This window comes from Aulostomus chinensis, chromosome 19 (genome assembly GCF_037954235.1).
Source record: "Aulostomus chinensis isolate RoL2024-O1b breed Wild chromosome 19, RoL_Achi_v1.0, whole genome shotgun sequence".
In the NCBI taxonomy this organism is placed as follows: Eukaryota; Metazoa; Chordata; class Actinopteri; order Syngnathiformes; family Aulostomidae; genus Aulostomus; species Aulostomus chinensis.
Window position 1 is genome coordinate 10615282 of NC_141338.1, and position 27323 is coordinate 10642604.

The following is a 27323-nucleotide window of genomic DNA, read 5'->3' on the forward strand; positions in this document are numbered from 1 at the left end:
AGTCAGAAGTTTTGTTTTCCAGACTGACACTGCTGCAGCAAAGAGACTTTATCCCATAGGGGGGGCAGGTGTGGTCTACAGTGACTCGCTATCACCGACTGAGAACCAAGAGGTACTGCAATGCCCCTGCTAGCTTAGTCAGGCTGAAATTATCCCTTTATAAAGTAGGTCTAGTCTAGTCTGTAAGTCTCTGCTGACCGATTCTTAATTTATTTCCCCCAGATTCACCAAAAGAAGCCATTTAAGAACATATATATTTGAAAATAAGGCCTGCTTCTCCATAGTCCTTTAGCTTTCCTGGGTCCACAGCATTTATGCCTCATACTCTATTTCAACCACCAGCCGTCTCTGGGCCAGAGGGACACATAAGGCAGTGGATTTCTTAAGTGCCCTCTCATTTCTGTTTTTTCATTAGTTCCCATAAAATAGTTTCTTCTTTAGCTCCACCACACTTCTCATCCCTTTGACATGAAATGGATTTCAACCCAAAGGGTCTTTTAAAAGTATCCTGTGTCACAATGACTGTGGTTAAACTGTCGGTCTATAAATGAAGTCCATTCCAGATGAATGTTGAAAGACTCCTGAGTCCTGTGAAGGGAGGTTCTGCCTGCCGAAAGACATCCATCATTGACATCACTGCTAATTTGGGTGACATATTCAGCAAAACATGCCCAGCTGTGTGTGAGAGAAACACATGAACTCACTGTTTCCATGTGATTTTTTTACACCATACTTTTCAACGGCTTACAAAAGCAGACGCTTATATCAAACATGTGTTTCTTTAACACTCGGTGTGTGAAAAGAATTGACTGTGATCGCGCTGACAAACGATATATCCAGATGTGCGTCAGACTAGTGGGACAAAAATTCTCTGAAGTTAATCATTATTTACTCTGGGCAGGGCGCGATGGGCCTGTTTGCATGAATTAGCATTAGCTTTCTAATAATTCCGCCATGTTGCGCCGCCTGGGCAGAGACATATATAGAGACTGACACAAGTGGACAGAGGTGAGGAGGCGTCCCCGGGGCTGTGGCCCTCCGCTCACTAGGATGAGATCACACGAGAGCGAAATGATGAAACTGACCTGCTGTTCCTGCTTCACTGTCGTACAGCAGTGACTAATGGCTGTTTTAAGCGTCACGTTACAAATCTGTCAAAGAACACTGAGAAAGCTCTCCCAGATTGTTTGTTTTTTAATGTTTTTATTTCCGCTGACTTCTTTACAAGTGGTTAGGACATTAGCTCCTCTGATGCCCTCGCGTTAGACATATCTCACAGAGCATGCTATTTCCTGAGGATGAATGGCAGTCTGTGATGAAGAGAGCTAAATGCATCCCTTCATTTCCCCTGGAGCAATAGTCTGTGTTTAGGTGATGGGTCGAACTGAGGATGTGGGCAGTCGCAGTATGGACGCTCTGGTGCCTCGCTGCCTGCTTCCTCGGCCTCTCTGCCACGTGGACGCTTCCTCATTAAAGCCGTTATTTGTTTTTTTTTCCCCCAGTGAATGACTTCTGATGTCAAAACCCAGTAAAATAAAGATGGCTGGAGCCAGAGGAGCTGTGCTTATTAAAATGAAATGTAGAGAGGAAACTCTTGCTCTGCATGATGCAGAATTCCTTAATAATCCTCTACTGTGTTACTTTTAGCCATCCATTACAAACCTGATCTCAGAGAAAAGCATGAAGTGACCGCGACCTCTTAACATGGGCATTATTATCCATTAGCATTTGGAAGGACAACGCTCATTAAATACAGCAGCACCATGAAAACAATGACAATAGAGCGCCGCAGGAATGGCATATATATATATATATATATATATGTATGTTTTTTATTATTAACTTCGGGATTGTAAGACACATTCCTGCACCGCTCTTTAAAGTTAAGTTTAAGCACAAAAGGTTGGAAATGCAAGTGCTGTGAAACCAACTCCATCTTTCAGTGAAAACCTTGTCTTGTCACAACCACAACCCCAGCCTGCCTCCTGATGCAAACTTTCTTATGTTTTAACGTAAGTTACCATCATCCATCGTAGAACTTTGTGTATTTTGTTGGAAAAGTTTCGCAAATGGAGAGTGTGGATCCTTGTTATCTGCGTATCTTGCTTACAAGCTATTGCAGGAGGCTCCACGGAGAACATCAGCAGACTGACTTTGCAATGTTTCTGATTCTTTACAATATTTAAGAAGGTGAGCAGGTTTTCGGTCATGTTGAGGCACTTGAGCCGGACATGTAGGGACGGCTCATCAGATGCATTAAAGATTTTCCTGAATGTGTTTTCACATTTCTTTCAGTTCCAAATACTTGGACTGCAGAAGAAAACCCATTTTCAGAATATGTCCTGAAAAAAACAGAAAAAAATACAGTGGTAGAAAATTAATTAATCCCAGGCTGGCGATTCAATGCCATTTAGAATTTAGTGATTATTAGCATACAATCCCTGCAGTCAGCTGCTACCAGGAGTCCTCTCAGCTCTGTCCATCTGACTGCCCGCATCCACAGCCTCCCTGGTCAGATGTTCATATTCCAGTCCGTCTGACTGTGGTCGTTTGCTTTGATAGTCGGGGCTGTTTACCACTCCGTGTCCTGGGGGCTAACTGGGCTCAGATCACCCCCAAATGAACCGAGGAGTGAGGGAAATATTCAACACACTTGTGCTAACTCTAAGGGCTGGAACCAGGAGAGACGTGCTGCTAACACTTAGAGGGCAGGTCTCACCTCTGAAGCTGTCTTCAGAGAGCCTGTTTGCATTTATAAAAGTGTTTGGTTGGATACGAAAATAACGATTTCCCCAATGACGAGGGATGGGAATGTAAAGAGAGAGTTTGGATGGAGATAAAAGGTTGGTTGTTTTTTTTAACAGGTAGGGAAGCAGCTAACCCAGCTGCTGCAAGGGAACGCTGCTACAACTCCGTAGCAAATCAAAGGTAGTAGTAGTGCGAGGACTCTTGCGGGCAAACTATCCTTGAGTAAATCTACCCAGTCTCTCCCTAGAAGCTTAGATCAAGAAAAATGGTGTTGTGAGTGTTATTTATGGTACTTTTTTTGCCTCAGCCATATGTCTTGTGCCGGCTTGATGCACATTCCCAGCTGAATAACATTCCCTCATCTTGAATGTCTTCCTTTTTCACGTTAAGATTCATGTGTGATGGGGAAACATTCAGCTCCGGGTCTTTTTTCACTCTGTCAAGTCTGCTTTATTGCTTTGACCAATTTACCATCTCCATGTGTCTGCACAACAGACATTCCTGGCAGTAGCTATATGAATGGCACCGGGAGAGTGAGGGAGACCGCCATGTAATGAATAGAGGGCACGGTTGGCTATTTGGCAGGACAGGATGGGGGGATCACATATGTTGTTAACACGGCTAGAATTATGACAGGTAGGGAGGGAACAGTTCTGGCCTAATAATCAGCATACATCACATTTTCAGAACAGGTTTGCGTGTACTGTACGACCACATGTGTCCTGCTGAAATGATCACTCTTGATTCAGGATGGGCTTCATAGATTAATGTTGTTTTGCACAATTAAGGATTCATAATGTGCCTCCTCTATTATTAAAAAAAAAAAAAATCTAAATTTGTTCCACACAATTAAAAAAATGTACACACATAAGAGAGGTTTGTATGAACTTTGGGTGTACAGTTGCCCCTGTAGATGATGTACATGTGCAAAATTAACATTTTCCTGATGTAAATTAAATGTAAATTGATGGAATTAGATGCCACTGAGTAAACACGCACTGGAAACCAAATGGAAAACTGGAAAGTCATGAGCAAGCAGCCAGAAAAACAAGAGAAAAAAAAAAACCTCAACATGTTTTGAGTGTATCCATGCTGTCCTGCTGTGTCGCTGGCTCTGAGGCAGCACCCTGTTTGCATGTGCATCCTGTACCCCTCTGCTCCATCAGCCCACCCTACGTTTCTCCATATTTCCACTTGTTCTTTCCGTCCAAATCTTCGCCTAGTGTGAGTTCTGGCATGCGGTTCCTGCCCTTCCCTTCCCTGCGATGCTCCGCTCCACTTCCTCCCTCCGGCTTGGTGGCCTGGCTGCCCGGCGGGAGCAGTCTGCTCACCTCCGGGGCAGCTGGCTTGCCTGATGGTCTCATTCATCAGACCCGAGGGTGAGGGCTGGGGGGCTCACGGTGGTAAGCGGGGGCTGCACTGTGGGCCTTGTTGTTGACTTTATTGGGATAGTTATTAAATAAGCCATGATGACAGGGGAGTCAGAGGAAGGCTTTCAACTCCCTCTGCAGGAGATGTTCTACACAAACGGTGGGACTGCAGTAATGTTGGCAAAGATGGAGGGAGGGACAGAGCAAGGCAAACAGTAATTTTGTTAGCCTAAAAACGCAGAAGGGGGGGAGAAAAATAGGCAGGACGGTATATTTACCAAGACAGTGACTTTCAGAAAATGAATCGGGGACTTGTAGAAAGTTGGAGCATTATGCTGAGGTTTGAGGGTGGAGGGAAAGGTCCGGGGTTGTTGTCTTCCAAAGACAGATGACTTGCCCTGGGCGAGAGGCTGGTGAGGCTGGTGGTTGAAAGGCTGACGACTGAATGACAGAACCCCTCCTGAGATTGGCCATTAACACACACACACACACACACATACGAACACACACCATCACACAGACACACACATTTCATTGAGTGTCCCAGCAGGGGAGAAGACGCAGTCTCTGGGCCAAGGGCCAGGGGCCAGGGGAGGTATCCAGAGGGCACTGGAGGTCTCACCACAGCCTGCGAATGCGGCCAGCAGTTAACTACCGGCATGGGAAAATCCAGCCTTGCACCTCCACACCCTCAGCTGCATTCAATCCTAACAGTAGCACATGCGTGTGTGTGTGTGAGATTCCCTTGACCCTAACCCTGCTCCACAGCTGTTGAACGACGGAGGCAGAAAGCCATAGCAGCAGAAAGAAAGAGAGAATGGACGCCAGAGATGAGAAAGCTTGAATGTAGTCCCCGGGGGCAATATGAATGACTTGCTGACATCCTCTTGGCTAGACTCAGAAGTCTGCTTGTTCAGAGCAGCGCTAGGAGAATAAAAAAAAGTTTCATTCCGCAACATTTATTGCCACATTTATCTTTCAGTTCTTTGTACTAGGCTTTTATGCTGATTCTCTAAGGACTTTCTAGCATGCGTCATTAGGTGAGTTTTACAGTAACGGGTCAAGATAAACACCATGTAAATTTGAAATACAGAAAAGGGCCACAAACTCTTTATCGGGACTCCACAAAGAAGAGAGAATATCAATCTCAAGTGTTTATGTCTTCACCAGGCTCAACCTCCCATCACATTCCTGTTTTTTACTGTAACCTCCCATTGAGTGGAAGCCAGTCAATCATCAGAAAGTTACTCATTTAAATTAAATTAAATCACAAAAATTGAGTGGAAAGAGTTTGCTAGTGTTTCTATCATATGCTGTACCATAGGGAACTGCAGTAGTGTGTTCTAATCAAACCCTGGTGGGGTTCAACCCTGGTGCCGTTGGAAACCAAACCCAGACCACTAGTTCCAAGTGGTCTCAGTCCGTTTCCAAGTTAACCATAGAGTGGTTCCATTGGTGTAACAGCATCACAATCTGACCCAAATGCGGGAAGCAATCCAAAACGCTGAGGATTGTCAGCCGTCTGCTCGCCGATGTACACAAAAGAAAAGGTAGAATAGCAGGGAGACTAATTACTTGGCATTCTGCTGAAATCTGACATTTGCTTCACATCTGGGGCAGAGCGTTCATGCTCCAAATTAATGATGTATTAGAAAGACCTCTGTGTGCGCATTAAGGGCACAGCTCCTCTGTACACGCCTCAGCAAATGTATTTTTTTATGTGGACCTCTTGAATCTTTACCTTTAATAGAAACTGAATCAAACGTATCAATTTCAAATCAATTCAGACAAGTCCGACAGATAAGAGTTGTGAAAGCGCCCTATAAGCAAAGCCCTTGACCGAGCAAGTAATACATGTATGTGGAAGTTTAAAACAATGAGAAGCCTTTATCAGCACAAATACTGATCAAAGGACTCTTGGAGACGTGTGGGTTCATTTAAGTTTGCTTCCTCTGTTAGGACGGCTGACTAGACAAGATTATTGCTGATCAACTGTAAAGGTGGAGCAGATTTTCTCCAACAAGTTTGAAATTGACATACTGACAGATTTGAAATGAAGATCGCCGCCGTTTTAGGTCGAAATATCATTCAAATATTTTTCAGACGAGGCTCGTACGAACAAATTGATATTTTTCATCTGTTATGGTCTATAAATATTTTGTGAACCAATTTGACCCGGCTTATGCAGTGTTGCAGACTGGATGGTTGGTCATGGGAAGTTTTTTCGTTTGAAATGAGCTCAGTTTAAGTTTTCCATGACAAAAAAAAAAAAAAACATGCAAAAAAACTAGCCATGTGGTTGCTTATTCCAAATAAACAAAAATACAGCTGTCGGTATAATGAATTGCTCTTCAAAACATCTCCAGATGTTCAAGAACTCGTCTCTGTCTTAAGAAAATATGCTCTTAGAAGTATGCAGGCACCCCCAACTGTCGTTTTTCATCCTTCGCTGTAGTCCTGTAATTATCTTTTTAAATTAGCCTGGAGGTGAAGGGATAAATGATACACTTGTCTCCTTCACTGTTTTCACCGATGTCTCCTGTTTTCTTTCAAATCGATGCACAGTGAAGTCAGACAAGATGGAGAGAGAGAGAGAGAGTGAGAGAGAGAGAAAGAGAGAGAGATGTGTGTTAAAATGAGGAGGTATTCGAATTTGACTCTTAATATTCTGATAATTTCAGGCTGCTATTCCCTACTGAGCTGTCGGTGTTCCTTTTATTCCTTTATAGTGTGGAGACTGCAACAGCTACAAAATACATGAAGCATTTAGAGTGCTTTGTGGATTGCTTTATTACAAACGAGATTTTAAAGAATTTTCACCTTTTGTCACTACGTATAATCTTAATCCACCAGAGTCCAGGTCCGTTGCAGCATTCAAATTGGGCCTCTCCTCATAGACTAATTGGCTTCAGAAGTATGTACCCCCCTGCCCTGCGTGTGCCACTGCAAGCAAGCACATCTAAATGCCAGGTAGCCCAGGCTAACCTGCTAGGACAGGCTAACCGCAGGTGAGCAAAAGCTGAACACAGATTAGCAAAAACTAAGCCCTGACTAAGGACTAGATAAACCCTAAACCAGCACAACCTGAGGGCCGACTAGTGAGAGCTAAACACAGACTAGGAAAAGCTAAACAACAACTAGCACAAGCCAAACGCCGGCGAGGAAATGCTAAATGCTGGCTAGCAGAAAGCAGCCAAAATCTGCTCATCATTCCCAGCTTTTCAGAACGATTCACTCTCATTCTGGAACGAGCTTGATCCACTTGCCTTTTGGCATCAGTAGAGCTGTATTTCCTTTTCTTGGCAACTCTGTGCGCATTTGCTTCTTTAATTTTTTTTTTTTTATGAAACTTCCAACTCCGAAATGTACTCTCCCTCCTGTTTCTGATTTTTTTTGTCACCTTGCTGAAAATATACGCTTAAATGCGTGTTTTACCCAGCGAATATAGATTTTTTTACCCCCATTAACCATCTGTTTGTTCCAGATCTGCAGCGATCCATCTGCATGTGCTCTGCCATGCAGATTAAGTCAATAACTCAACCTGTTCTTATATTTTTTTTATTACATTCAGGGGAACAGAGACAAAATGCGTACGCAAACAAGTCTCTGTTTGGTCCATCTGTATGTACTTGAATTCTTCAACTCAGTAACAATCATAAAGACCTATCGAAACCCTAAAAATAACCTGACAAAAGATGAAAACTCAACCATCGTATTCATTTTTGAACAACACGTGAAATGAAATAGCTTGTGGTTTGAAGGAAATGAAAGGAACAAAAAAAAAATAAAAATCTGGGATGGAATTTTGAATGCCACATTTTATCCACCTGCGTCCAACATGTTAAGAGGATCTGGATTTTGAACATTTTCCACGGATACCGAAGGGATATCCTGAAAACACCATTGATGAAACTTGTTCCAGGAGTGGATGTGCTGGTTTTTTTTTGTTGTTTTTTTGTTTTCTCATGCTTTGAAACTCAAAAGTATCAGCTTCAAGGTAATTTTGTGTTTGTTCTCTTTGGGAATTCTTTGAATAGATACGGAACAAAGTGTTTGTAGGGTCATCGGAGGCACACAGTCAGGGGAGATGGGCTTTGGCAACTTTGTTTTTTTTCCTCCTTCTACCGGACTTATTATTCAGTTATCAACTTATTGGATCTGTGCTGTCAAATCATGTTTATTTATAGACAAGCCATCGCCGACAGACGTGACAAGCATTTCATAAGCAATCCATAAAGGGTTCCATTGAGGAAAAAGTCAAAAGCTCAGATTTATCATATATAACTAAAAATACAGCTCATGGTTGTGTACTTGCAGCAATTAAATACAGTGTTTCTGTGTTAGCAGCAACTTTGAGTTATAAGAAGACGAAGCAAATTTTGGAATGGTCATAGGTTCTGGAAAAATCATTTTAAATAAAGATAACATGTTTCAGCCGTGTGCATTTTGGTCGTACATTCACGAAATTCAAAGAAGTTATTTATTAGTGTTTGAAAAGTAAATCAAGACAGAAAATTCTGGAAAAGTTCTTGATATTTTCACCAAACATACCTGGAGTTACGGCACGTGATTGACTGAGAAAAACCTCTTGCGGTTAATTTTAGTCTACTAATTTTAGTAAAATGTTTGAGAGTAAATTTTCATAAGAAATAAGGCAGAATTAATTAATATGAAATTCTTCCCCAAATGTTTGGAAAAACTGAGGCGTGTGTTGGAAATTTCTTGGGCAAAAATAGGAATGAATTCTGAATTTGCTAAGTTGACGTAAATAAAGCGGGAAACGGCATTCACCAGCATCTTTTATCATCACCGTTATTGTACAGGCAAGTACTCTAAATGGAGCTAATGGCGCTGAAATGTGAAGCTGATTCCAAAACTGTTCACATCAAGAAGAGTTCAAACAAAATGACCTTACCAGACATTAGTACCAAAGGAACGTAAAAGAAAATGAGTGAGGACTCATTTTACCACAATAAATAATCAATAAAAAACATATCTTAACATGTTCAAAATTTAAAATATGTAAAAAAAAAACAAACAACTTTGGTTATTGGTGGAACAACTGTCTGAATCTCCTTCCTTCAATTTGAATCTGATGCACGCAGACCTCTGGTAATTGGCATTCTAACACATCGTATTTTGGATTCTAACACTTGAAATATGAACTGCCGACACGTTGCCCCCGTGACCCTGCATAACACGGCTTATCCTGCACACTCCGCTGAGCACACCCGCCGCTGCCTGAGTGTGCATGCGTGGATAAAGATGGAGAGCAAAGGAAAGGAAAGCAGAGAGGAGATATGATCTGTCCATCAGCGGCGTTGGTCGTACGTCTGTCGTTCGGGTGTGTATCTGCAGCTGCTCACTCCACTAAGCACTCAATCACCGGGAATGGCTTGTGTGAATTTTTCTGTCTGACTTTGAGCAAGAGGAATGAGAGTGTACGTCAATATGTGTGTTGCAGAGTCACCCATGTGGAAGCACGTCTGAGTGCATTAACACCAGTTTTGCGTGTGTGTGTGTGTGTGTGTGTGTGCAAATGCGTGTATGTGTGTGTGTTTGCATCTACATTGAAATCTTTTCACAACTCCTCCAGGTCGTGCCACTCGTGCTCAGAGTGAAGCTTTCGTGAGCTCAAGCCTTTAATTTTTCAGAAGCTTGTATGCCTGTTAACTTAACCTCTGAGTGACCTCGCTGATGTCAGTCTCCTTGGGGCCTTAAGCCCAACCCCTTTACCTTCTTCTTCTTCTTCTTCTTCTTATTTCTTTTCCTGAGCAGCAAGGAAAATGTCTCAGTGATGAATTCAGCGATAGGTGATCCACTGATAAGGAATTAATTATGCGAGAGACATAAAAGGTGTCTTTGCATTCCATGATGGTGAAAGAAGGGCAGATGAATTAGATAGAAACAGTTTGGGTCTGTGTGTATGTGTATATCTATAAAGATAAATGGATGAGAACTTTCAAATAATTAAATGTAATTAAGCTGAAGTAACAGTCTTCCGCCCATCCCATCACTCGGTTCTCACTGTCTTGTGTCTTGTGGAATTTTTTTTAAATGCAAAGATGGATGGAGAACAACAGGGAGGCAGAGAGTGAGAGCAGCAGGAGTAGCTAATGTAAATGCAGATGAAAGGATCATATATTTCACGAAACAGAGAACACATGCTGCCGCCGTGGCCTCTGGGTCTCATCTCTGCGGAGAACCAGCTCCCCCTGAACTCCTCTTGTCGTACCCGATCAGAGCAACACAAAAAGAAAGGAAAGGAAAGGAAAGCAGAGGGATAGAAGGAAGGAAGGAAGGAGGAATTGAGGGATTGCTTTTGACAACCCCCCCTCCCCCAGCCCCCCCCAGTCATCCATTTAACCCTGCCACCGCGGCTGGTGCAATATTAATGCCCTTAAACGCAGATGAGGTGAAAATGTGTCTGAAGGAGCAGATCCCTGTAGTGAGGGCAGCTGCATGCATCCACGGGGTTATGAACACACGCGCACTCACGCGCGCACACACACACACACCGAAACTACAAGTGGAAACCTGGGTATTCAAACACAAAAGTCACACTGATTCCTTTAAGAGACATTTACATTCAGACGGTCGTCTGACTGTGCTGTATACTTGTATAGAGTCCCACTAACTGTACATGATCTGTTCAGCAGCCTGCCTGCTTCAGAGTGTTTGAGCAGGCTCCTTTCCTGCTGTTTGAAACTGAAACAGGCTTAGAGGAGATTGAGGGATCAAGGTGTGTTTATGTGAAATCCTAAACCAGCTCAAATGCGGGTTAGCCCCCTCCACCCCCCCCCCACCCTAAACACACACACACACACACACACACACACACACACACACACACACAAACACACACACACACAAATTCTCCATGAATACTTGCTCGTGTGGCCGGGGCTTTGCACTCTGTGTGGAATGTTGATCTGAGAGGAGGAAGAGGCAGGTGAGAGGTGAGGGCAGGAAATCGATTTAGTCCTGTGTTACCTGAATAATGAATAAGGCGTCGTGTCCTGAGATTGGTGAGCAATGCCTTCAAAAGGTGTGTTGCTTTGAGCTCAGCACACTTTTGAACCAGGTATTATATTTTTTATGTGCAGTTTTTTAATTGGGACCTGATTCCTCAATACCTCAGGGTCTCTCTCCATTTGTTTGCCTCAGCTGGTCGAAACAACCCCTCCTCCTCCTTCTTCTTCTACTCTGTTAAAGCCATGCATTACACTGCTTATACCGCCATCCTCTGAATTGTGCATGGTGTAGTCCGGTTATTTCACCCATGAAAAATACACCTAATTTCTCTTTTTCCCCGCATTTCTGAAGTGTGCTTGACATTCCCTGGGATGACTACTGAGATTGACTTTGTTTGCTGAGGATTTTGTTTGTTTTTGCATCTGTAGATGTACATGTTCACATTTAACTGTATTGCAAAATTTTGTGGGTGTGTCAGCGATATTGTTTTTTCATCTTTTCTTCACTGTAAAAAAGGAAAGTATAATATTTTGAGAGTAAGAGCAGTACGATCATGTCACACAAATGCCAGGCAATGGTCACACACTCATTTTCTGTCACCCTTAATGTAACCTTGGCAACCACGTATACAAAACTCCTTTTCATAAAGGGAGATAACGCAAATTTTATGAAGAACGATCACACAAAGATGACACAGGAGTGCAGCAAAAGGCTACCAAAGGTTACCTCATGCTACCCTAAGCAGAACGAGTCCCACATCGCTAGTGGAGCCAGACAAAATGCCCACTAGAAGAGCTTTCTCCAACCGCAGTTCAGCCACCTGGGTAACAGAAAGTACTTTCTGCAGTTTCATACTGTTTTGTTTTTTTGTTGTTGGTTGGTTGTTTTGTTTTCTGTGAAAAAAGCTCGTTCAAGGCATCTTTTGGCCTGGTGGGAGAAGTTGTTCCAGTGTCGAGAGGAGAGAGTAAAGTGCCGATCAAGAGAACACAGGGCTTTTGGGAGGACAACTCTGCAGCCTTAACTGTCACTGCAGAAAGAAGTTTATTCTTTACCCAAAATACTTAAGTCCCTCTGAAGTGCTGGGAACTTTCTTCTGTCACCGGCTGGCTTTTACAGCGTGTTTTCCTTGGATATTTTATTGACATGTGGGATGAAAATATTTCCAAAAAAAAATTAAAATTAAAAAAAGTTGTGTGAGTGAAATGTAACAGAACTGTGAACTTGTGACACTCTTGAATTTGAAGTGTGGAAATACTTTCCGAAGGGTGGGGTCACCCGTATTGGTCACGTAACTGTACGTTGATGAGGTCGGCCCCTTTGGCTTGGCGTTGCCCCCACACCGCCGATCCCACTGTGACAGTTGAAACCACACAGCACAAATATTCACTTTCAAAAACACTCCTTCCACCCCAACACCCCCCGCCACCATTCCCAGAAACACTCAAGAAAACTGTGTTTTGAGCAATGCCCTGTGAGTGACCTCTCCTTTTTCACAGCTACCGTACACACACAATTACTCTCACATCAGATACACACTAACACACGCAAAAAAAACCATTCACACACACTTTTCTACACCAGCTGCAGCGTGCGCGATGGGGGTGACAGTGAGGCTAATATTGGTTCTTAATATTTGATGTGCTGAGCGGAGTGCACGTTTTTCATCAGGATGCTTCTCCCGTCCTCGGCTTTGTCACATAATATAAAGAGACTTGCTTAAAGAAATAGAGGCTGCCATGTAATCTACTTATACCATTGATTTATCTTTTCATCCAAGTGCGTTTCCGCGTGTAACCTCACTCCTGGCTATATATCTCTTCACTGAAAGAAGGAGGCTGCAGCTTTTTGAACTTTCGTCGGCAAAGTTTTCAATTAACGCCCATTGTACAGGTATAGAAATTAATTCTGATGTTTTGCCATGTTTGCACCTTGAGTTCCCTCTTTTTTTCCTCATAGAAAGAGGTCAAAAATCCAAAGGTTGTTTGTCTTCTTTCAAAGATCCCAGAAGACTGCGTATTTGATGTCACTGTTGTCGTTTTTTGCAGCAAGAAAAACAGCACGCGCTGTAGCCCCAATAATTGGTACAGGATTCTCAGCAGGGGAAGGTAAACTGAAAGTGACACCGGGGTGGAAAGCTCGGCATGATGCCTTCTTCGTTTCAGCACTTGAGCTACAGCTACAGACCCTGCACACTTCCATGGGAGCACAAGTGAACGCTCAGCCCAACTGGAGGAGCAGACTCGATCCACCCCCCCCCCCCCCCATGAATCTTTTATATTCGGGACTAAGTATCAGCTGATTTGATGTGATGCTGTGTCTGTGTCGGGGGGCAGATTGAGTTTGGGAGGAGGCCTGTTGAGGTTAAGTGCTCTGGTGTGTGGGACTCAGGGGACACAGAGGAGGGAGGGTAGGGTTAATGTGGGGGGGAATTTGCGGATGGTAGAGGGAGGAGACTGAGGACAACTGAAAAGATCATCCCATGAGAGGAGACCTTAAATTTGGAGCGAGGTTTTATGAGTTTGGCCTTGTTGCCACACGCAGAAGATACATGCGCAGGCACTCACATAAAAGTCCAACAAAAACTCGCCTAATTTAGACGGCTCTTAATCTTTAAAGATCCACTCTCAGAGGGGAGATACAGACACGCTATTGTAGCTAATCCAAGAGAAGTTTGTACATTTTTCAAATTCTCTTGGCAGCGGTGTGTGATTTCTGTGCTATTGCAGATCTTCACAGGGTGCATCTACTGTTTTGTTTTTTTTTTTGTCAAAGGTTCTGTTGTTGCTGGAGATGCACTTTAGCACGCTCTTGCTGTCTTTATCTCTCACTATTCACCTCTGCATACAAACTCATACACACACGCACTCACACACACACACACACACACACACACACACACACACACACACACACACACGCACAAGACATAGCGAAAAGTCCCCGCTGTGATCCTGGATTACATGTTACCAGATTCAGCTCCAGGCTTCCTTGTGTGTACGAGTGTGTGGAGATTACTACCCAGCAGAACACACCCCTGATCATCATATCAAAACAAGAATGAGGAGAAAAGTCAACACTGTTCTCCGCCACGCTCCATTAACAACAGCCATATTCATAATCATATTCCAGCAGCTTTATTTAATAAAGTGGAATAGGCCCTGTACCACCATTAGCATAATGCTACTTAACATTAATCTTGGTCATTAAAGTAGACTGATACACAAATCCCCCCGGCATCCGAGTGGTAGGAATTAGGGATGAACTCGAGAAAAGCGAAGTGCTTCTAACTGTGTGTTTGCCCCTGTTTTTCAAATAGCGACTCAATGTAGAAAATCCAAAGATTCTTAATGTGTCTGGATGTATTGATGCTGCCATCCGTGTCTTGGAGGTGAGGGTTTGATCTGCTGCTGTGGATGTAAACAACTCATTAGGAAGAGAGCAGGATGCCTGCTGACTGGCAGGGACAGCAGGGGTTCTGGGGATAGCTGGGAACGTGTTAACTATCTCGCTCTCGCCTCATACCGCACTCTCATGAGTACATCAGCGACCAGAGGCTTACTTTTGGAGAGGTATAATTGTATCTTATTCACATTCGCTCTCTCTCTCCCTCTTTTTTTTTTTAACTCTGATTGAGTCTGAACCTGCTCTCAACTCCTCTTGCTGCTCTCCCTTGTTCCGTTTTAGTCATCCTTTTAGTCCCACCTTCTAAGCCCTACCTTTTTCTCCCTCGCTGGGTTGTCTCCTCTCACACATTCTTGCTCTCTTAATCAATAACCTCCTCCTCCTCTTCCTCCTCTTCCTGCTTCTCAGCATTCTGCATTTCCTCTTGCTCTCGGTGTCTCACTTCTCCTTTGAAGAGGATGTCAGACGGTCTTTCTTTGCACAAAGCTGTTTTCATTCAGCTCTGTCACCCCTAGAAACGTGACCTCTCCTCTTTTTTCTCCACCTACGGTATCTCTTCATCAAACTTTGAATTCTCAGTTGAGTCACATCTCATTTTACACGCTTGATGAAGAAGAAGAGTGTGTGTGTGTGTGGGGGGAATTCCGCGGTTATCTCTTATCTCTGCTGGGATCAGTAAACAATGATTGTTTGAGGGCGTTGATTACTGTGACGTCTTTTAAATAGAAATGAATTTTGAAGTGAAACAAATGTAACCGTCTCCGTCCCTTCATGATTAGAAATTAGTCTCCTAAAAAGCTCCGTTTTGAGAGTACCAAGCTTGAGCTTAAGAGTGGTCAAATCAATGACCCCCCCCCCCCCCCCCCCTCCTGTCGGTGATCAATAAATGCTCTCGCCAAGCAGAAAGTGTTGCCATTGGTGATATATCGATTGGAAGTAAAAGTTCATGCATGCTAATGAGTCTTCTGATCCATAAAAAGTGACAGAAAGAGAGTTTTACAGTGAAAATGCCAATAGAGTTCTGGGTATCCTGAGGAAAAAAGAGTCATGTAAATTGATTTTAAGTTTACTCTTGTTTTTCGTTTCGTGTTTTTTGTCTTTGCCCATCTTAAAATGTTGAATTTATTTATCCATTTACCAGAGACAATGCACATTATTCAACATTTCAGGTTCCAAGGTTAGCTAATTAGCTAGTTTTCACCTGTATGCCCATGGCAGGTTAATACAAAGTGACTGAGTGTCATAAAAACCTACAAACACAGAGAGTACTACAATACTGCAATATTAAAATAGGTGTCATCTCGTGCACTCAAACTACTGCACTTCCTATTTGGTGCTACCGTGAACGAACTTGTTGAGCACCAAGAAATAATGCAGTTGGGAAACAACACACTTTTTTGGCTACAGAATCACTTGGTTGGTTGTGTTTTTTTTCTGTTTTTATTATTTTTTATTTTTTTTTGTGTGTGTTTTGAGATGGTCATCCAGCTGAGAAACAAACAGTAGCTCTTTACCTCAGACCATATGATATATGGGAAAAGATTGACAGCCCTTGATGTTAGATATGGTCTTTAATTTGCTTTAAAAAAAAAAAAGAAAGCAGATTTGAATCTGGAATGATTCCAAGGTATTTAAGATCAGAGAAAATCTGAAGTTTTTCACCTTTAACAAAAACATCAGGGTAGTGTCTCCCCTTGTGAGGTTTATGAGTGAAAACACATTTGTTTTTATGTTTGAAAAGCTTTTTTAGGTTTGATTTGTCTTCCCCCCCCCCCCCCCATCTCATCCTTTAACATTATGTTGAGTCAGGTTGTCTTGAGTCCCTGTAAAACGGGATTAGTGTCTTTTTGTCGCCATGAGGGGCAACCCCCCACCCCACCCTCTCGAGTCTGTGACAGAGCTGGGAGGCTCTGGAGTCCCATCAGATCAACCACACTAATTAACTTGTTTAAACAAACTGGGAGAGAGAGTCAGGAGAAAAGCTTTCAGGCTCCTTCAGAAAACCATTAAAAGAGAGCAGAGAGGTTGAACTTGGTGACACAGGAGGGATGGTGTTTAGTTTTATCGGTGGCCTGGAACCTGACTCTTTTGTATGTGTGTGTGTTTATGTGGTGTGGAGAGATTACTGGGCCCTGTGTTTACAGTGCGGGGTCGGTCAGGAATGAGGAGGGTTTTTTTTTTTTTTTTTTTGTGGAGATTCCCAGACAACAGCAACATGACCTTTGACCTCTGCGTATTGAGCTCAATCAGAGAGTGCAAATCACAAGAAAGAACAGCGAGGATCAAACACTCCAAGACCACGGCTTCATTATAAACTCGATCAAACTTGGTTTGGCGAGTTTTATTCATAAAGAGTCAGGTGTTTTTTTATGTCCTCCTGCCACTGTCTGGAAACTCTTAACGTGTGATTGACACGTGCCGAGATGATTTCAAGGTTGTTGCACTTGTGATTGTCTCTCTACTATCTGACTGAAGCTGGCTTATAAATCGTCGTACATTTTCTCCACCCGCACTAAGGAGCTCAGCGCTCCTGCAATAAACAAGAGCATAACACGCTCATTTATAACATTGCATCGAGGATGTGTGTCACCTTTTCCTTGCTGCTCCTTCTTCTCTGGGGTCTGTACGTGTGTTTGTGATTGCTGGCATTGTAATTAGACAAAGGGCCATTATCCAGGCAGAATGTTTTCCCTCATAGAGCAGCGGAACATGTGCCTCAATAATTTCACCTCTTAATAATGGACTCAAACATTCAGGTGGAGTAGAACCAGCATTTCCAGGGGGGTTCCCAGTTAGTAATAATAGAAAGCTCATCATGCAGTGGAAATTAAAACACACATAGTAGCACACACATACACACACACACACACACACACACACACACACACACACACACACACACACACACACACACACACACACACGCAAACACATTTCATGCATTAGGTGAAGTCACGTCTAGATTTTTCTTTAACAAAACTCTGCTTTCCAGACATTCTGTATGATAGAGCATTAAATGAATGGTCTTATTACAGCAGAGTAAACAGGTGCACGGACCCAAACCTGAGACATGTTAGATTTGCAGGGATGCCAGCGTGATGTATGATCTTCATTTCCCCCCCATGGGTCGTCTCCCGCTCAGCATCAGCCGTAAGACAGACAGAGGAAATGAACGCTGGGGAATTTATCTCCTGTGCTGGCATTGTTTCTCCCTGGTGAGCTCTGAATTAACACATTTATTAAAGTGCTGGGTTGAGACCTCCACTTATTGCAGTGTGAAACTGTGGAGTATGGCTTGTGTGTGTGTGTGTGTGTGTTACGGGTTTAAAAAAAAGAAAGAAAAAATGTGCAAATTGAATTAAAAGCAGTGGATTAGTTAATTAAAGGGTTGGAAAATTGAACGGAGGCTATCACCACTCTCATCATCTGAGTATTTACTGTCAGGGTCAGAGAGAGACGATTGAAACACTCTCTAGCAGAAATGACGTGCAAGGTGTTTTTAAGCGACTTTTTTTAACATCAGTTCTCTAAGTTTGGCATCACTCTTGTGTTTTAATTGTCAGAGTGATTGAAACCACACAGGAAGGGCTGTCAGTGTTTGTCACGTAAGTAAAAAAGAAAAAAGAAAAAAAAGAAAAGCAAACAGATGCTAGGGGGGTCAGTAAAGGTTTTAGCTTGTGCCTTTAGTGCATGTGGTAAAGGTTAGGATATGGTTGATATTAAATAGCATCATTGACTGTAGTGATTTTGAGTTTTGGACTCTTGTTTTAATCTCAGACTTTTTAATTTGGACTTGTTCATTATTTCATCATGGTGTGTAGTTTCTCCTCTTATGTGTTCGGTATTTTCCCCCATTGTCATCACTTCCCTGTTGTATTGGTTGCTTTGCTTCCTGTTTTTTTTGGGCAGTTTCCCACCTTTTTTGTGTGCTCACGTGTGTCTCATCAGTTCATCAGTGCTCATCAGCTGCAGCCCCACCCTTTGAGTCTCTTACCCAATCAGCTCCTTCCCAGCACACCTGTCTCTGGTTATGTGATTCGTGGAGTCGGTATTTGTGTTTTGCTCATCCTATAGTTCCTCACTCCTCTTTAGCTAGCGACTCTGATGGTGTTGTTTCTTTGGCGATGCCGTACCACCACCAGGTAATGCTACGTCGTGCAGGTATTTCTGAGGTCGAAATGTGTTAACTATTGAACGGAGACCTCTATCTTGACCAACTGGTCACATGGGTCCAGGTTTAATCGGTTCTCCAATCACAGCCACCCTTCTCGTAGAGGCTGCTAATTGAGGAGCACTGACAGGTCGTTAAATAATTGGTAACAGTCGCCATTTAGCCTGTGGAGAATCCCTCTGCCTCACATGTTAACACCCAGTCAAAGTTTAGCAGAGCAGGAAATACTCCTGATTAATGACTGGATCAGCTCATAAACTAGGAGAGCAGATTTGCCATCGGTGGAATACCAGCTGCACCGATTCTTGATCAAACTCAGATGTTCAGACTGTGAAGCTACTGTAGACCCAGCGGTATGAAACCCCTCTCGCTCATTTCCTGTGTTGTTTCCTGCTCTTTTCCTCGTGACTGAGCTGCTCTGTCTGGAGGCTGAAAGGTAAAGCAGTAGCTTTCATTTACCCTCCAGTTTTCTTTTCTCCAACACCCTGGACCGATGTCTCAGGGGCACCTCATCTCCTGTCTCATCCACCCCTGTGACTGCTGCAGTCCGCCGGGCTAATGGAGCCACTTACTGCTCCTTTAAATCTTAACGGTGCTGGTTAACCCTTTATTGATGTTCCTGGACCCCTTAGCTGCCTGCAGGCTGGCCAGACTTTAAATCTACTACCTGGGCTTGATCAGCTGCTCACAGGGAGCCTTTTAAGTGAAGGCAGGCTCGGCTCAGTCATTAGACAAAAAAAACCACAACTACAACCATTTGTCAAACCCTATAGTGGTGTGTTTTTCTCTGAAAGTTCTTTGTTCTTCAAGGCTGTTGCCACTTAAGGGGAGATGGGACATACTGAACATTTTGTGGTTTGCCCGTTTGCACAATGGCAAGAATGTTCTCCTCTGTTTGCCTTAATACAGTTATGTCTATGTATTGTGAATCAGGCTCCTTTCAGACCTGAATTTACCCTCCATCCTGAGTGATCCGATCACAAGTGGGTAGCTCTTACCTGTGTGAGGATCAGGTCAGAAGTGGTCTGGTCCACATATGGCCACATTCTTTTAGTGATATGAATGCAAATTGCAAGACATCTGATCATTTCTAATAGCACAGCTTTGTTTTGATTTCTTTCTTGAATGCCAAGAGTGAACTCATGTACTAAGCTGGAATGTTCCAGATGCATGCTAATACCAGGTCTGAACAGAGCCTTAGATTTGTTTGTTTCTTGTGAACGTGCCACGAATGACAAATTGCCGATGATAGGTCACAGCTGAATTGTGTGTCTACATTAAAAGGGATCAACCTCAGTTCCAACTCTGATCATGAGGCTGGAAGATGCTGTTGTATGAGTCCCGTTCAAATGAAAGTGTGTTAGTAAAGGTTGCAGCTGAACAATGACATCGCTCATAGGTCTGGGATCGTTTCCCCCTCTATATTGGAGATCCTACTGTAGAGTGGAATGTATTTTCTGAGGCAGATGTTCACTTTTGATTGATCTCTTCCCCACCAAAGAGCATCGCACAGAGATAGACCGAGGCCTTAAAAACCATCACAAGTTCTCCCCTGAGGCACGCGGAGCTTTAGGTAGTCGACAGTGCTTGTCCAAATACCTGGCAACCCATCTTTGGTCTTCAAGCTACATCCCACCCTCATCTTACTCATATCTGTTATCCCCCCAGGCTTTGTATGAAAGAAAATGTGTTTACTTAAAGGAGAAATATGCTGGGTCACATGCAGTATCACAGCTGAGCCACCTTCATTGGTATTCCTTGGTATCTTGCAAGTATATCTACACGACAGGTGGCCCCAACTGTGGCCCAATAAACTCCACAAGCTCTGCTCTCTGTTTCAAAGGCCAGCCGTATCCTTTTACCTCAGGCGGAGTTGCTCTGATGGTCTGGGATATGTTAGCAAGCTGCCAAATGAAAGGGGATAAATCACGCAAATGAAAACAAATAGAGCCAGGTCTGCTTAACTCTAATTAAAACCAGCTCCCCAACTCTGTAAACTCGACTGAGTTCTACATGCTTGATGGTGCTCCCGGAAACATGTGTTCCTCCTGAATTCCTCCATCTCTGAAACAGAGCCATGTGTGTCTGCTCGGGAGTATAGGTCTGCCAGGGCCTCTCACCCTTTTTCTCTTGTTAAATGTTTAGTTCAAGTGCTATAGAAACATTATTCCCTGTTAATTTCATTGTGTAGAAAAGGATATATGCTGTACTTTGGTGTTTGAAAATCAATACTTGTGTTAATTATATGTTTCTCTCTCTCCCTCTCTTTTCCTCTCTTGTGCTCTGGTTCACATTCCCCCTGTGTCTGGTGACTGCACCGCGTGTAGGTAAGCATATTATAACATGTATTTTTGCTAACAGCATTCCCGATATGTATTCAGAATCATCCGGAGCAAGTTTACTGGTAGGACACATAAAAGCAGACATGAAAATCTAACATTTATTGGCTCGTATTAACAGGATGAGTCAGTCTGCATTAACCTGCTCCTGCATGGCATGTGTCACTCTGCATCACTCACACTTTTATTTTATAAAGTCTCGGTCAGGGGCAATTTAATTCATAATGTGTCACTAAAGGGGGATGTTATTGTGTCTCGTGCCTATGTGGAGCCTGGTGATATGGGCGTATTCACAGAGACACTGGATAAATAAAGGTTTCTTGGTCTGGGAATTGCTGTATTAAGCCCACTGGCAGAGGTGGCTACATATTTTTAATCAAGCATAAGTTCAAATTACTGTGTAAGTATTAAATACTGTAGCCCATTCGTGGACAGTTCTTGTTAGTGGGAACTCTTCAGACTCCAGGATCAACAATTTGATCTGCATCACCTCCAAAAGCTCCTTTTCAAAGTACTTCTTCAAGTAGCTTTCCACTAATTTGTATCAAAAGCCAACAAACAATTGATCCATCAGATCTTAAATTAAAACTGAACAGAAACATAATAAGTAGAAATGTAGGTGGTGAAAGTGTTTGTCCCACCTCTGCCAGTCGGTTAACAAATAGCTCGAGCAGTTGGGCCTGCAGGTAAAGCTTTGGAGTCGTAGTTGTTCGAGAACAATTTAAGACAAGTTCCCTCCAGCAATAACTGTTCTGTTCTGCCAGAATATATCAGTACGCTGCTGCGCAGGGAAAACAGGAAGTGCTCACTGACCCATGGACTGGTTCAATTAGCATTCGCCAGCGACACCTGCTCTCACCAGCAAGTTGCAGTGTGTGTTTTTCGCTGGTATTACTGCACATTCCCATTAAATATTGAAACAAAAGGCTGGGAGTGCACTGGGGTAGACCTCTTGTTCCCCTTTCTCATCAAAAATAAAAGGACAGCAACTTTAAAGTATTTGGAGGGTGGATAAAAGGAGAGGGGAGGTGAAGGAAAGGATTTTACTCGAGTTCTAGGAGAGCAGGAGGGAATAGGGGTAGGAAAAGTCAAGTATGAAAGAAAAATGACATTCAGGGAAAAAAATCAAGCTTGATTCGGTGGCAGTTTTGGGATTAGCACCTGCTGCCGTACAGGTTAGTTTTAACTGGAAGTGCTGAGAACAGAAGATAGATAGAGCACAGTGAAGTGAGGGTTAAAGGTCAGAAAGTGGAGCCACCCAGCTCGTAATGGCTTTAACCTCTGACTAGCAGCCGTGTCCTGAGACGTCTCCTAATGCAGCATGACTGACAGCTCGCCAGCAGCTCGCATTCTCCAGCAGAGATGTCTCTTAATCTTTAAATTGATTTAGACTCCAGATTAAGACAACAACGACACAGACAATGGCTGCAGTTTTATTGTTGTGCTTACATCGTGCCGTTTTTTTTTTTTTTTTTTTTTTTAATATTGTCTTATGGTTTAAAATGCGTTGTCATCATGATTCAAAATGCTGAAAGTATATTTCCACGAAGCTTTCCCAGCTTTTTCTATAATGAAACAGAGGCCTTCAAACATGACTAATTGTTATTTATTTGTTTGTAATGTGCCTCTTGTTCAGTGCTGTTGGGAACAGATGTGCCTGATGAGCTTTGTGAAGTGGCGGAGATATGCAGTGGGATGAGCTTAATCAGTAGCGCAATTATAAGTTGTGGAGTACATCATCTGCATGAGCTGAGGAGGAAAATGAAGCCGTTGTCGGTGATGTATTTGATTCGCTGTGCATGTCGCATCTTAAGCGCACCCTTTGTACGGGTAAGAGATCCGCCAAGGTTTCAATTGAAGAAACAGAGGAGAGGACATGGACTGTGTGCTCAGTTTCACACAGGAAACATTAAGAATGAGTGATGATGGGGTGTATTAAAGAACATCTGGCCTACAGGCTGACCAGCCTGTAAACCGACTGACAGACGAGGAAGAAAAGAGAGGTGTGGAGTGAAAAGTGGGATTGAAATTACTCCCTGACCTGACCTGATCACCCCGAGTCGTGATGCCTGAAGACTAAGGCCATGCCTCCAGCTCCGGCCGGTGAACACCTAACAGTGTATGAGTTGTAGGTTATGTCTTAAAAATAGGCTTTAGTTCGAACTCAGAACAAAAGAAGCGACAGTGGACTATACACAACATCAAAGTCAGCTAGGTAGTGCTAATTAAACATGGATTGTATATTACGTGTGTGGCAGAACCCGAGACTTCCAATACACAGATTCACCATTTTGTTATGAATATATATTATGACTAGAGAAAAGGAGATTCGAGGTTAGGGTAACAGTTTGCAGTCAGCGACATCATTTCCTGGATGGAAATACATGATGTGTGTTAGCAGTTTGAGTCCACAGAAACATACAAAAAGACATGCTGGCCCTCATGTCATCTGACTGAAACACACACATAAATATTCTGCTCAAATGAATCCTGAGTGACGGGCCGGCTGCCATCTGACGGTGCTGCCTAAATATCTCACACACCTCGGCCATCAGCCTCACATCCCTCGCAGCAACGGTGGAGATTCTTGGCTAGTAAGACAGTGTTTATATTCCCATTATACGATGAAGTAATCCAAATGCCGCCTCTGCAAACCTGCTCCGATGCTGGTCGGTCCACCTGCACATTGACTCCTTGAGGGAGAGGTTCTGTTGGTGTAGGCAGACAGAGAAAACCTGCAACGGAGTGCAGGTTCTGCAGCTCTCCACCCTCTCACTGGTCCGGTCCGGCCGTAGCCCTCCATCTTGCCCAGCTGGACGGATGAGAACTCGGGAGCTGGGTCTGAGCAGGAACACACTTCTGCATTAAACTGAGTGATTCTGAAATCAGGTGTGAACTGAATGAATGACATGAATCGCTTGTGTTTGAAATCCTCTCAAGAAGTTCTCTCTGAGAGAAGTTTTCATTCTGGAAACTTCACTTAAACATTTGACAGAAGTGGATATCTGCAGATGATCGAGATGCCAGCATTTTTCCTCGGGAGCATTATAGCACTGGGACATTTAACTAGGGTTTTCCAATTAATCCACGTGAGGTGCATGTAATGTGCTCAGCTCATTTCCCGGAGAATGAAACTCACTGTGTTGCTTTTGGCTCGCTGCGGTTCGGGGACTCTCGAGCTGCTTTTTAGGGTTTGTAAATGTAAAACTATGACAAAGGCCCTTGCTTTCATATTTCTCTATATGCTCTTAAGCTCTCAGAGGGAGAGGATCTTTACCGCTTCACGCTGATGAGTACCTTCACCATAGGTAGCTGCCGCGTCTGTTTCCATTTAATTACATGTCCAAGTGTTGCATGCTGACAGGAACTTCTAATGGAGCTGCCTGCTCATTATTGTATTTCTTCGTAGTTTAACCAAAGTCATATTTACTCCTTTGCTGGATTAATTTTCTCAACTACGCTGACTTCCAGTGCGTACCTTCTCTTTATGCTTATTATTGGAATCACACAGTGGCTGTTTGAGGGTGGAAGTGCTATTGCTTGAGGTTTTCTCCACAACTGAATGTGTAGCGCTTCAATTTACCTTTTGGCTTGGAGTAATGATGATAAAAGACTAAACAGAACTATAAAGCATTTGCTCCCGTTTTTTTGGCACCTTTTGGCGTCGCTATGGTGACCCCTCAATGCCGAGGTATGATTCAGGCTTAAAAATGATACTTTCCAAATAGAGTAGGCGGGTTCTCTTCTCCCATCCTCTGGTAGAATAATGGAAAACCCAAACTGAACTTGAGCAAAGAGCAAATCCAGACAAACACACACACACACACACACACACACAGGCCACACATCTCAATTCCATTTTTTTACCACACAGCACATCTCAACATTTTCATGCTCTGGCTACAGAAAGGATCCTCTGCTATATATGATGAGATTTCCATGTCTATTTAAATTTCCGTGTGTATCATGCTTTCTGCTCTGCTCCTGTGTGTGCACAGCACTCGTGCACGCCTGTAGACTGTATTTTTGTTTGCGTGTCAGGATTGTGTGAAAAGCTCTCCTCACGGAGTGTGTACTCAGCAGCCTGTAGGAGATAATGACAGCAGACAGAGGCTAATGTACAGTCCTATAAACTGTAATGGATCCTGTGGGGATACAGAGCTGATATGAAACTTGTAGGCCACTCTCATGGTATATTGCCTTTAATATGGTGGTGTTGACACACTGCACAGCACATGATGGGCAAAAATGTTTAGAGAAACAGCAGGGATATGACATGACTCTATTAAAAAGACATTAGGAAAATATGAGCTAGGTGCTGGGAGAGGCTCGGTCCCCTTGTCAGGACAAGGGAAGATCACATTTGGATTTTAATAGTTTCTGATTATTCCAGTGCGGAGCAGATAGAATGAGATATGAAGCTGATTTTATCAGTCGTCCTTCCACTGCTGCATCATTAATCTTATAGCACATTCTTCAGTCCTTCTTTCATTAACACACTGACAGACAAATACTAGCTGTTCACCCGGAGAGCGCAGACCTCTGTCAACGTCCATGCAATATTTCTGGAGAAATTAATGAAAACGTCTGCAGACAAGAGTCAGGATGAGACTAATTATGTAGCTTATTATTTTTATGAAAATGTACTTATCATGACCCGTTCTTTGACTCATAGACTTCCTATTACAAATGACCGACGACAGGCAGGAGAGTGTCCACAAAGGAGCTGGTGTACAACTGTTTTTGATAACGTTGTTGCTTTGACCACTCAAATGCTCAACTCTTGTAATACGTGCACTGTTTTGGACCATTTGGTACTGTTTTAACTGTTCTAGTCAAACTATCTCGGGACGTTAATTAGATTCAAAAACACATTTTTTTTAACCTCAACCTCAAAAACTTCTAAAATTGCATTAAAAACCCAATTTGTCATGTGATTCTGGCAGGCTATTACAAGACTGTGACTGCTCTTGCCTCAGTGTTGAGGCTCGGGGCGCATTCAAACATGTCTGATCTCACTGAACTTTGGAGTCTGTGGAGGTCTCATACTGTCACTTGGAGGGCAATGGAACAAAATGTGAGGTTTTATTTTTTGCCTCGATGGTTACAAAGTGTGAAAAAACATCAGTTTACCAACATTCCGGCGCAAAAAAAAAAAAAAGGTGTGATGAATGAAAAGTGTGACCTCCCACTCTGATATGTCACCTACACTAACCTCTGAACACCACATAATTCCCGTTTGCTCCAAAACGTGATTGTGATACACGAGTACCAAGATCATAGGAGCTTCCGCTGTCTGCGGCGTAGTCGCCGCGTCACTAAGGACGCTGGCGGCTTTTCCCTGTGGTTATCAGACACAAAAGTTCTGATTGTATTTGCTGTAGTTGAAGACAGTGGCGCTCCCATGAACCGCCATTAATCATTCTGTCAAGGATAGACGGAGGCGGGGCTGGAGGCGGGGGCGGGGGTGTCACCGTAGGGGACAGTGACAGTTAGCCAAGGTGATGTGAGCTGAACTAGTAGCCTGTGGAGAAGCCCCCCCGACCCCCCGCGTCATCTGCCCCAATATCACGCCATCTCTCCCGCTGTAGCTTTCACCCTCCTCTCTCTCACCAGCCGTGCTTTCATCTCTTCTATTAAGGCACCATGTTTACCCCCTGGTGTATAAATCCTGCGCCTCGCTGTCACTCACACTAGCCCCCACATGCAAGCAGGCCAGATAGAATATATTGAATTTTGAGCTGTGTGTTTATTACCATTGATCTGTGTATGCACACCGTTATATTCAATATAGGATGGGATGATACGCCAACATTTATTGAACTACAGGAATTATGAAATTTCTTATCAGCCTTAATTTCCCCCTCATGAAACTTGATTCTATGCCCAAAACTCAGTATTTTCAGTAAAAGAAAATTGGAGTGAAATACTTTAATTTAACAAGCATTAACAAACATAGATTTTTAGGGAAGAGTTTTTCCTCTCCTTCCCTGATTTAAACAAAAGTTTCAAAGAAATGTCACTGTTAGATTATGTAAGTGCTCGTTTGTCTACAGTGCAGGCTTCATTTTTTTTTTTTTAACTTCACCGCAGCCACTGTGTTAAGACTTTTTTTTTTTTTTGTGACTAATACGATCCGGCAGTAAATGTCACCCTAAATTCAGTTCAAGGATTTCATGCTCTGTAATTGGATGAGTAAGATCCTTGATTCATGAAACCATTTCAAAACCGATAACCCCCCCCCCCTAAAAAAAAAACACCAACAAAAAAAACACATCAAATTAAAAAATGACTACAAAACAAGTGAGTGTAAATTTC

General features: G+C 43.1%; 1 protein-coding gene across 5 annotated transcripts in view; it reads left to right on the forward strand.

The window, feature by feature from the left end:
* unc5cb (unc-5 netrin receptor Cb) overlaps positions 1–27323 on the forward strand; it is a 122683-nt gene that overhangs the window by 22553 nt on the left and 72807 nt on the right. The window contains exon 1 of one of the 5 annotated variants that reach the window (XM_086187291.1): positions 18511–18637. The exons of 3 other annotated variants lie outside the window; for them this stretch is intronic. The gene's annotated coding sequence lies outside the window, so the exon portion shown is untranslated. Of the gene's footprint in view, positions 1–18510; positions 18638–18879; positions 19020–27323 lie in introns of those variants that run through there. One more of the 5 variants, XM_086187292.1, reaches the window with a different exon arrangement.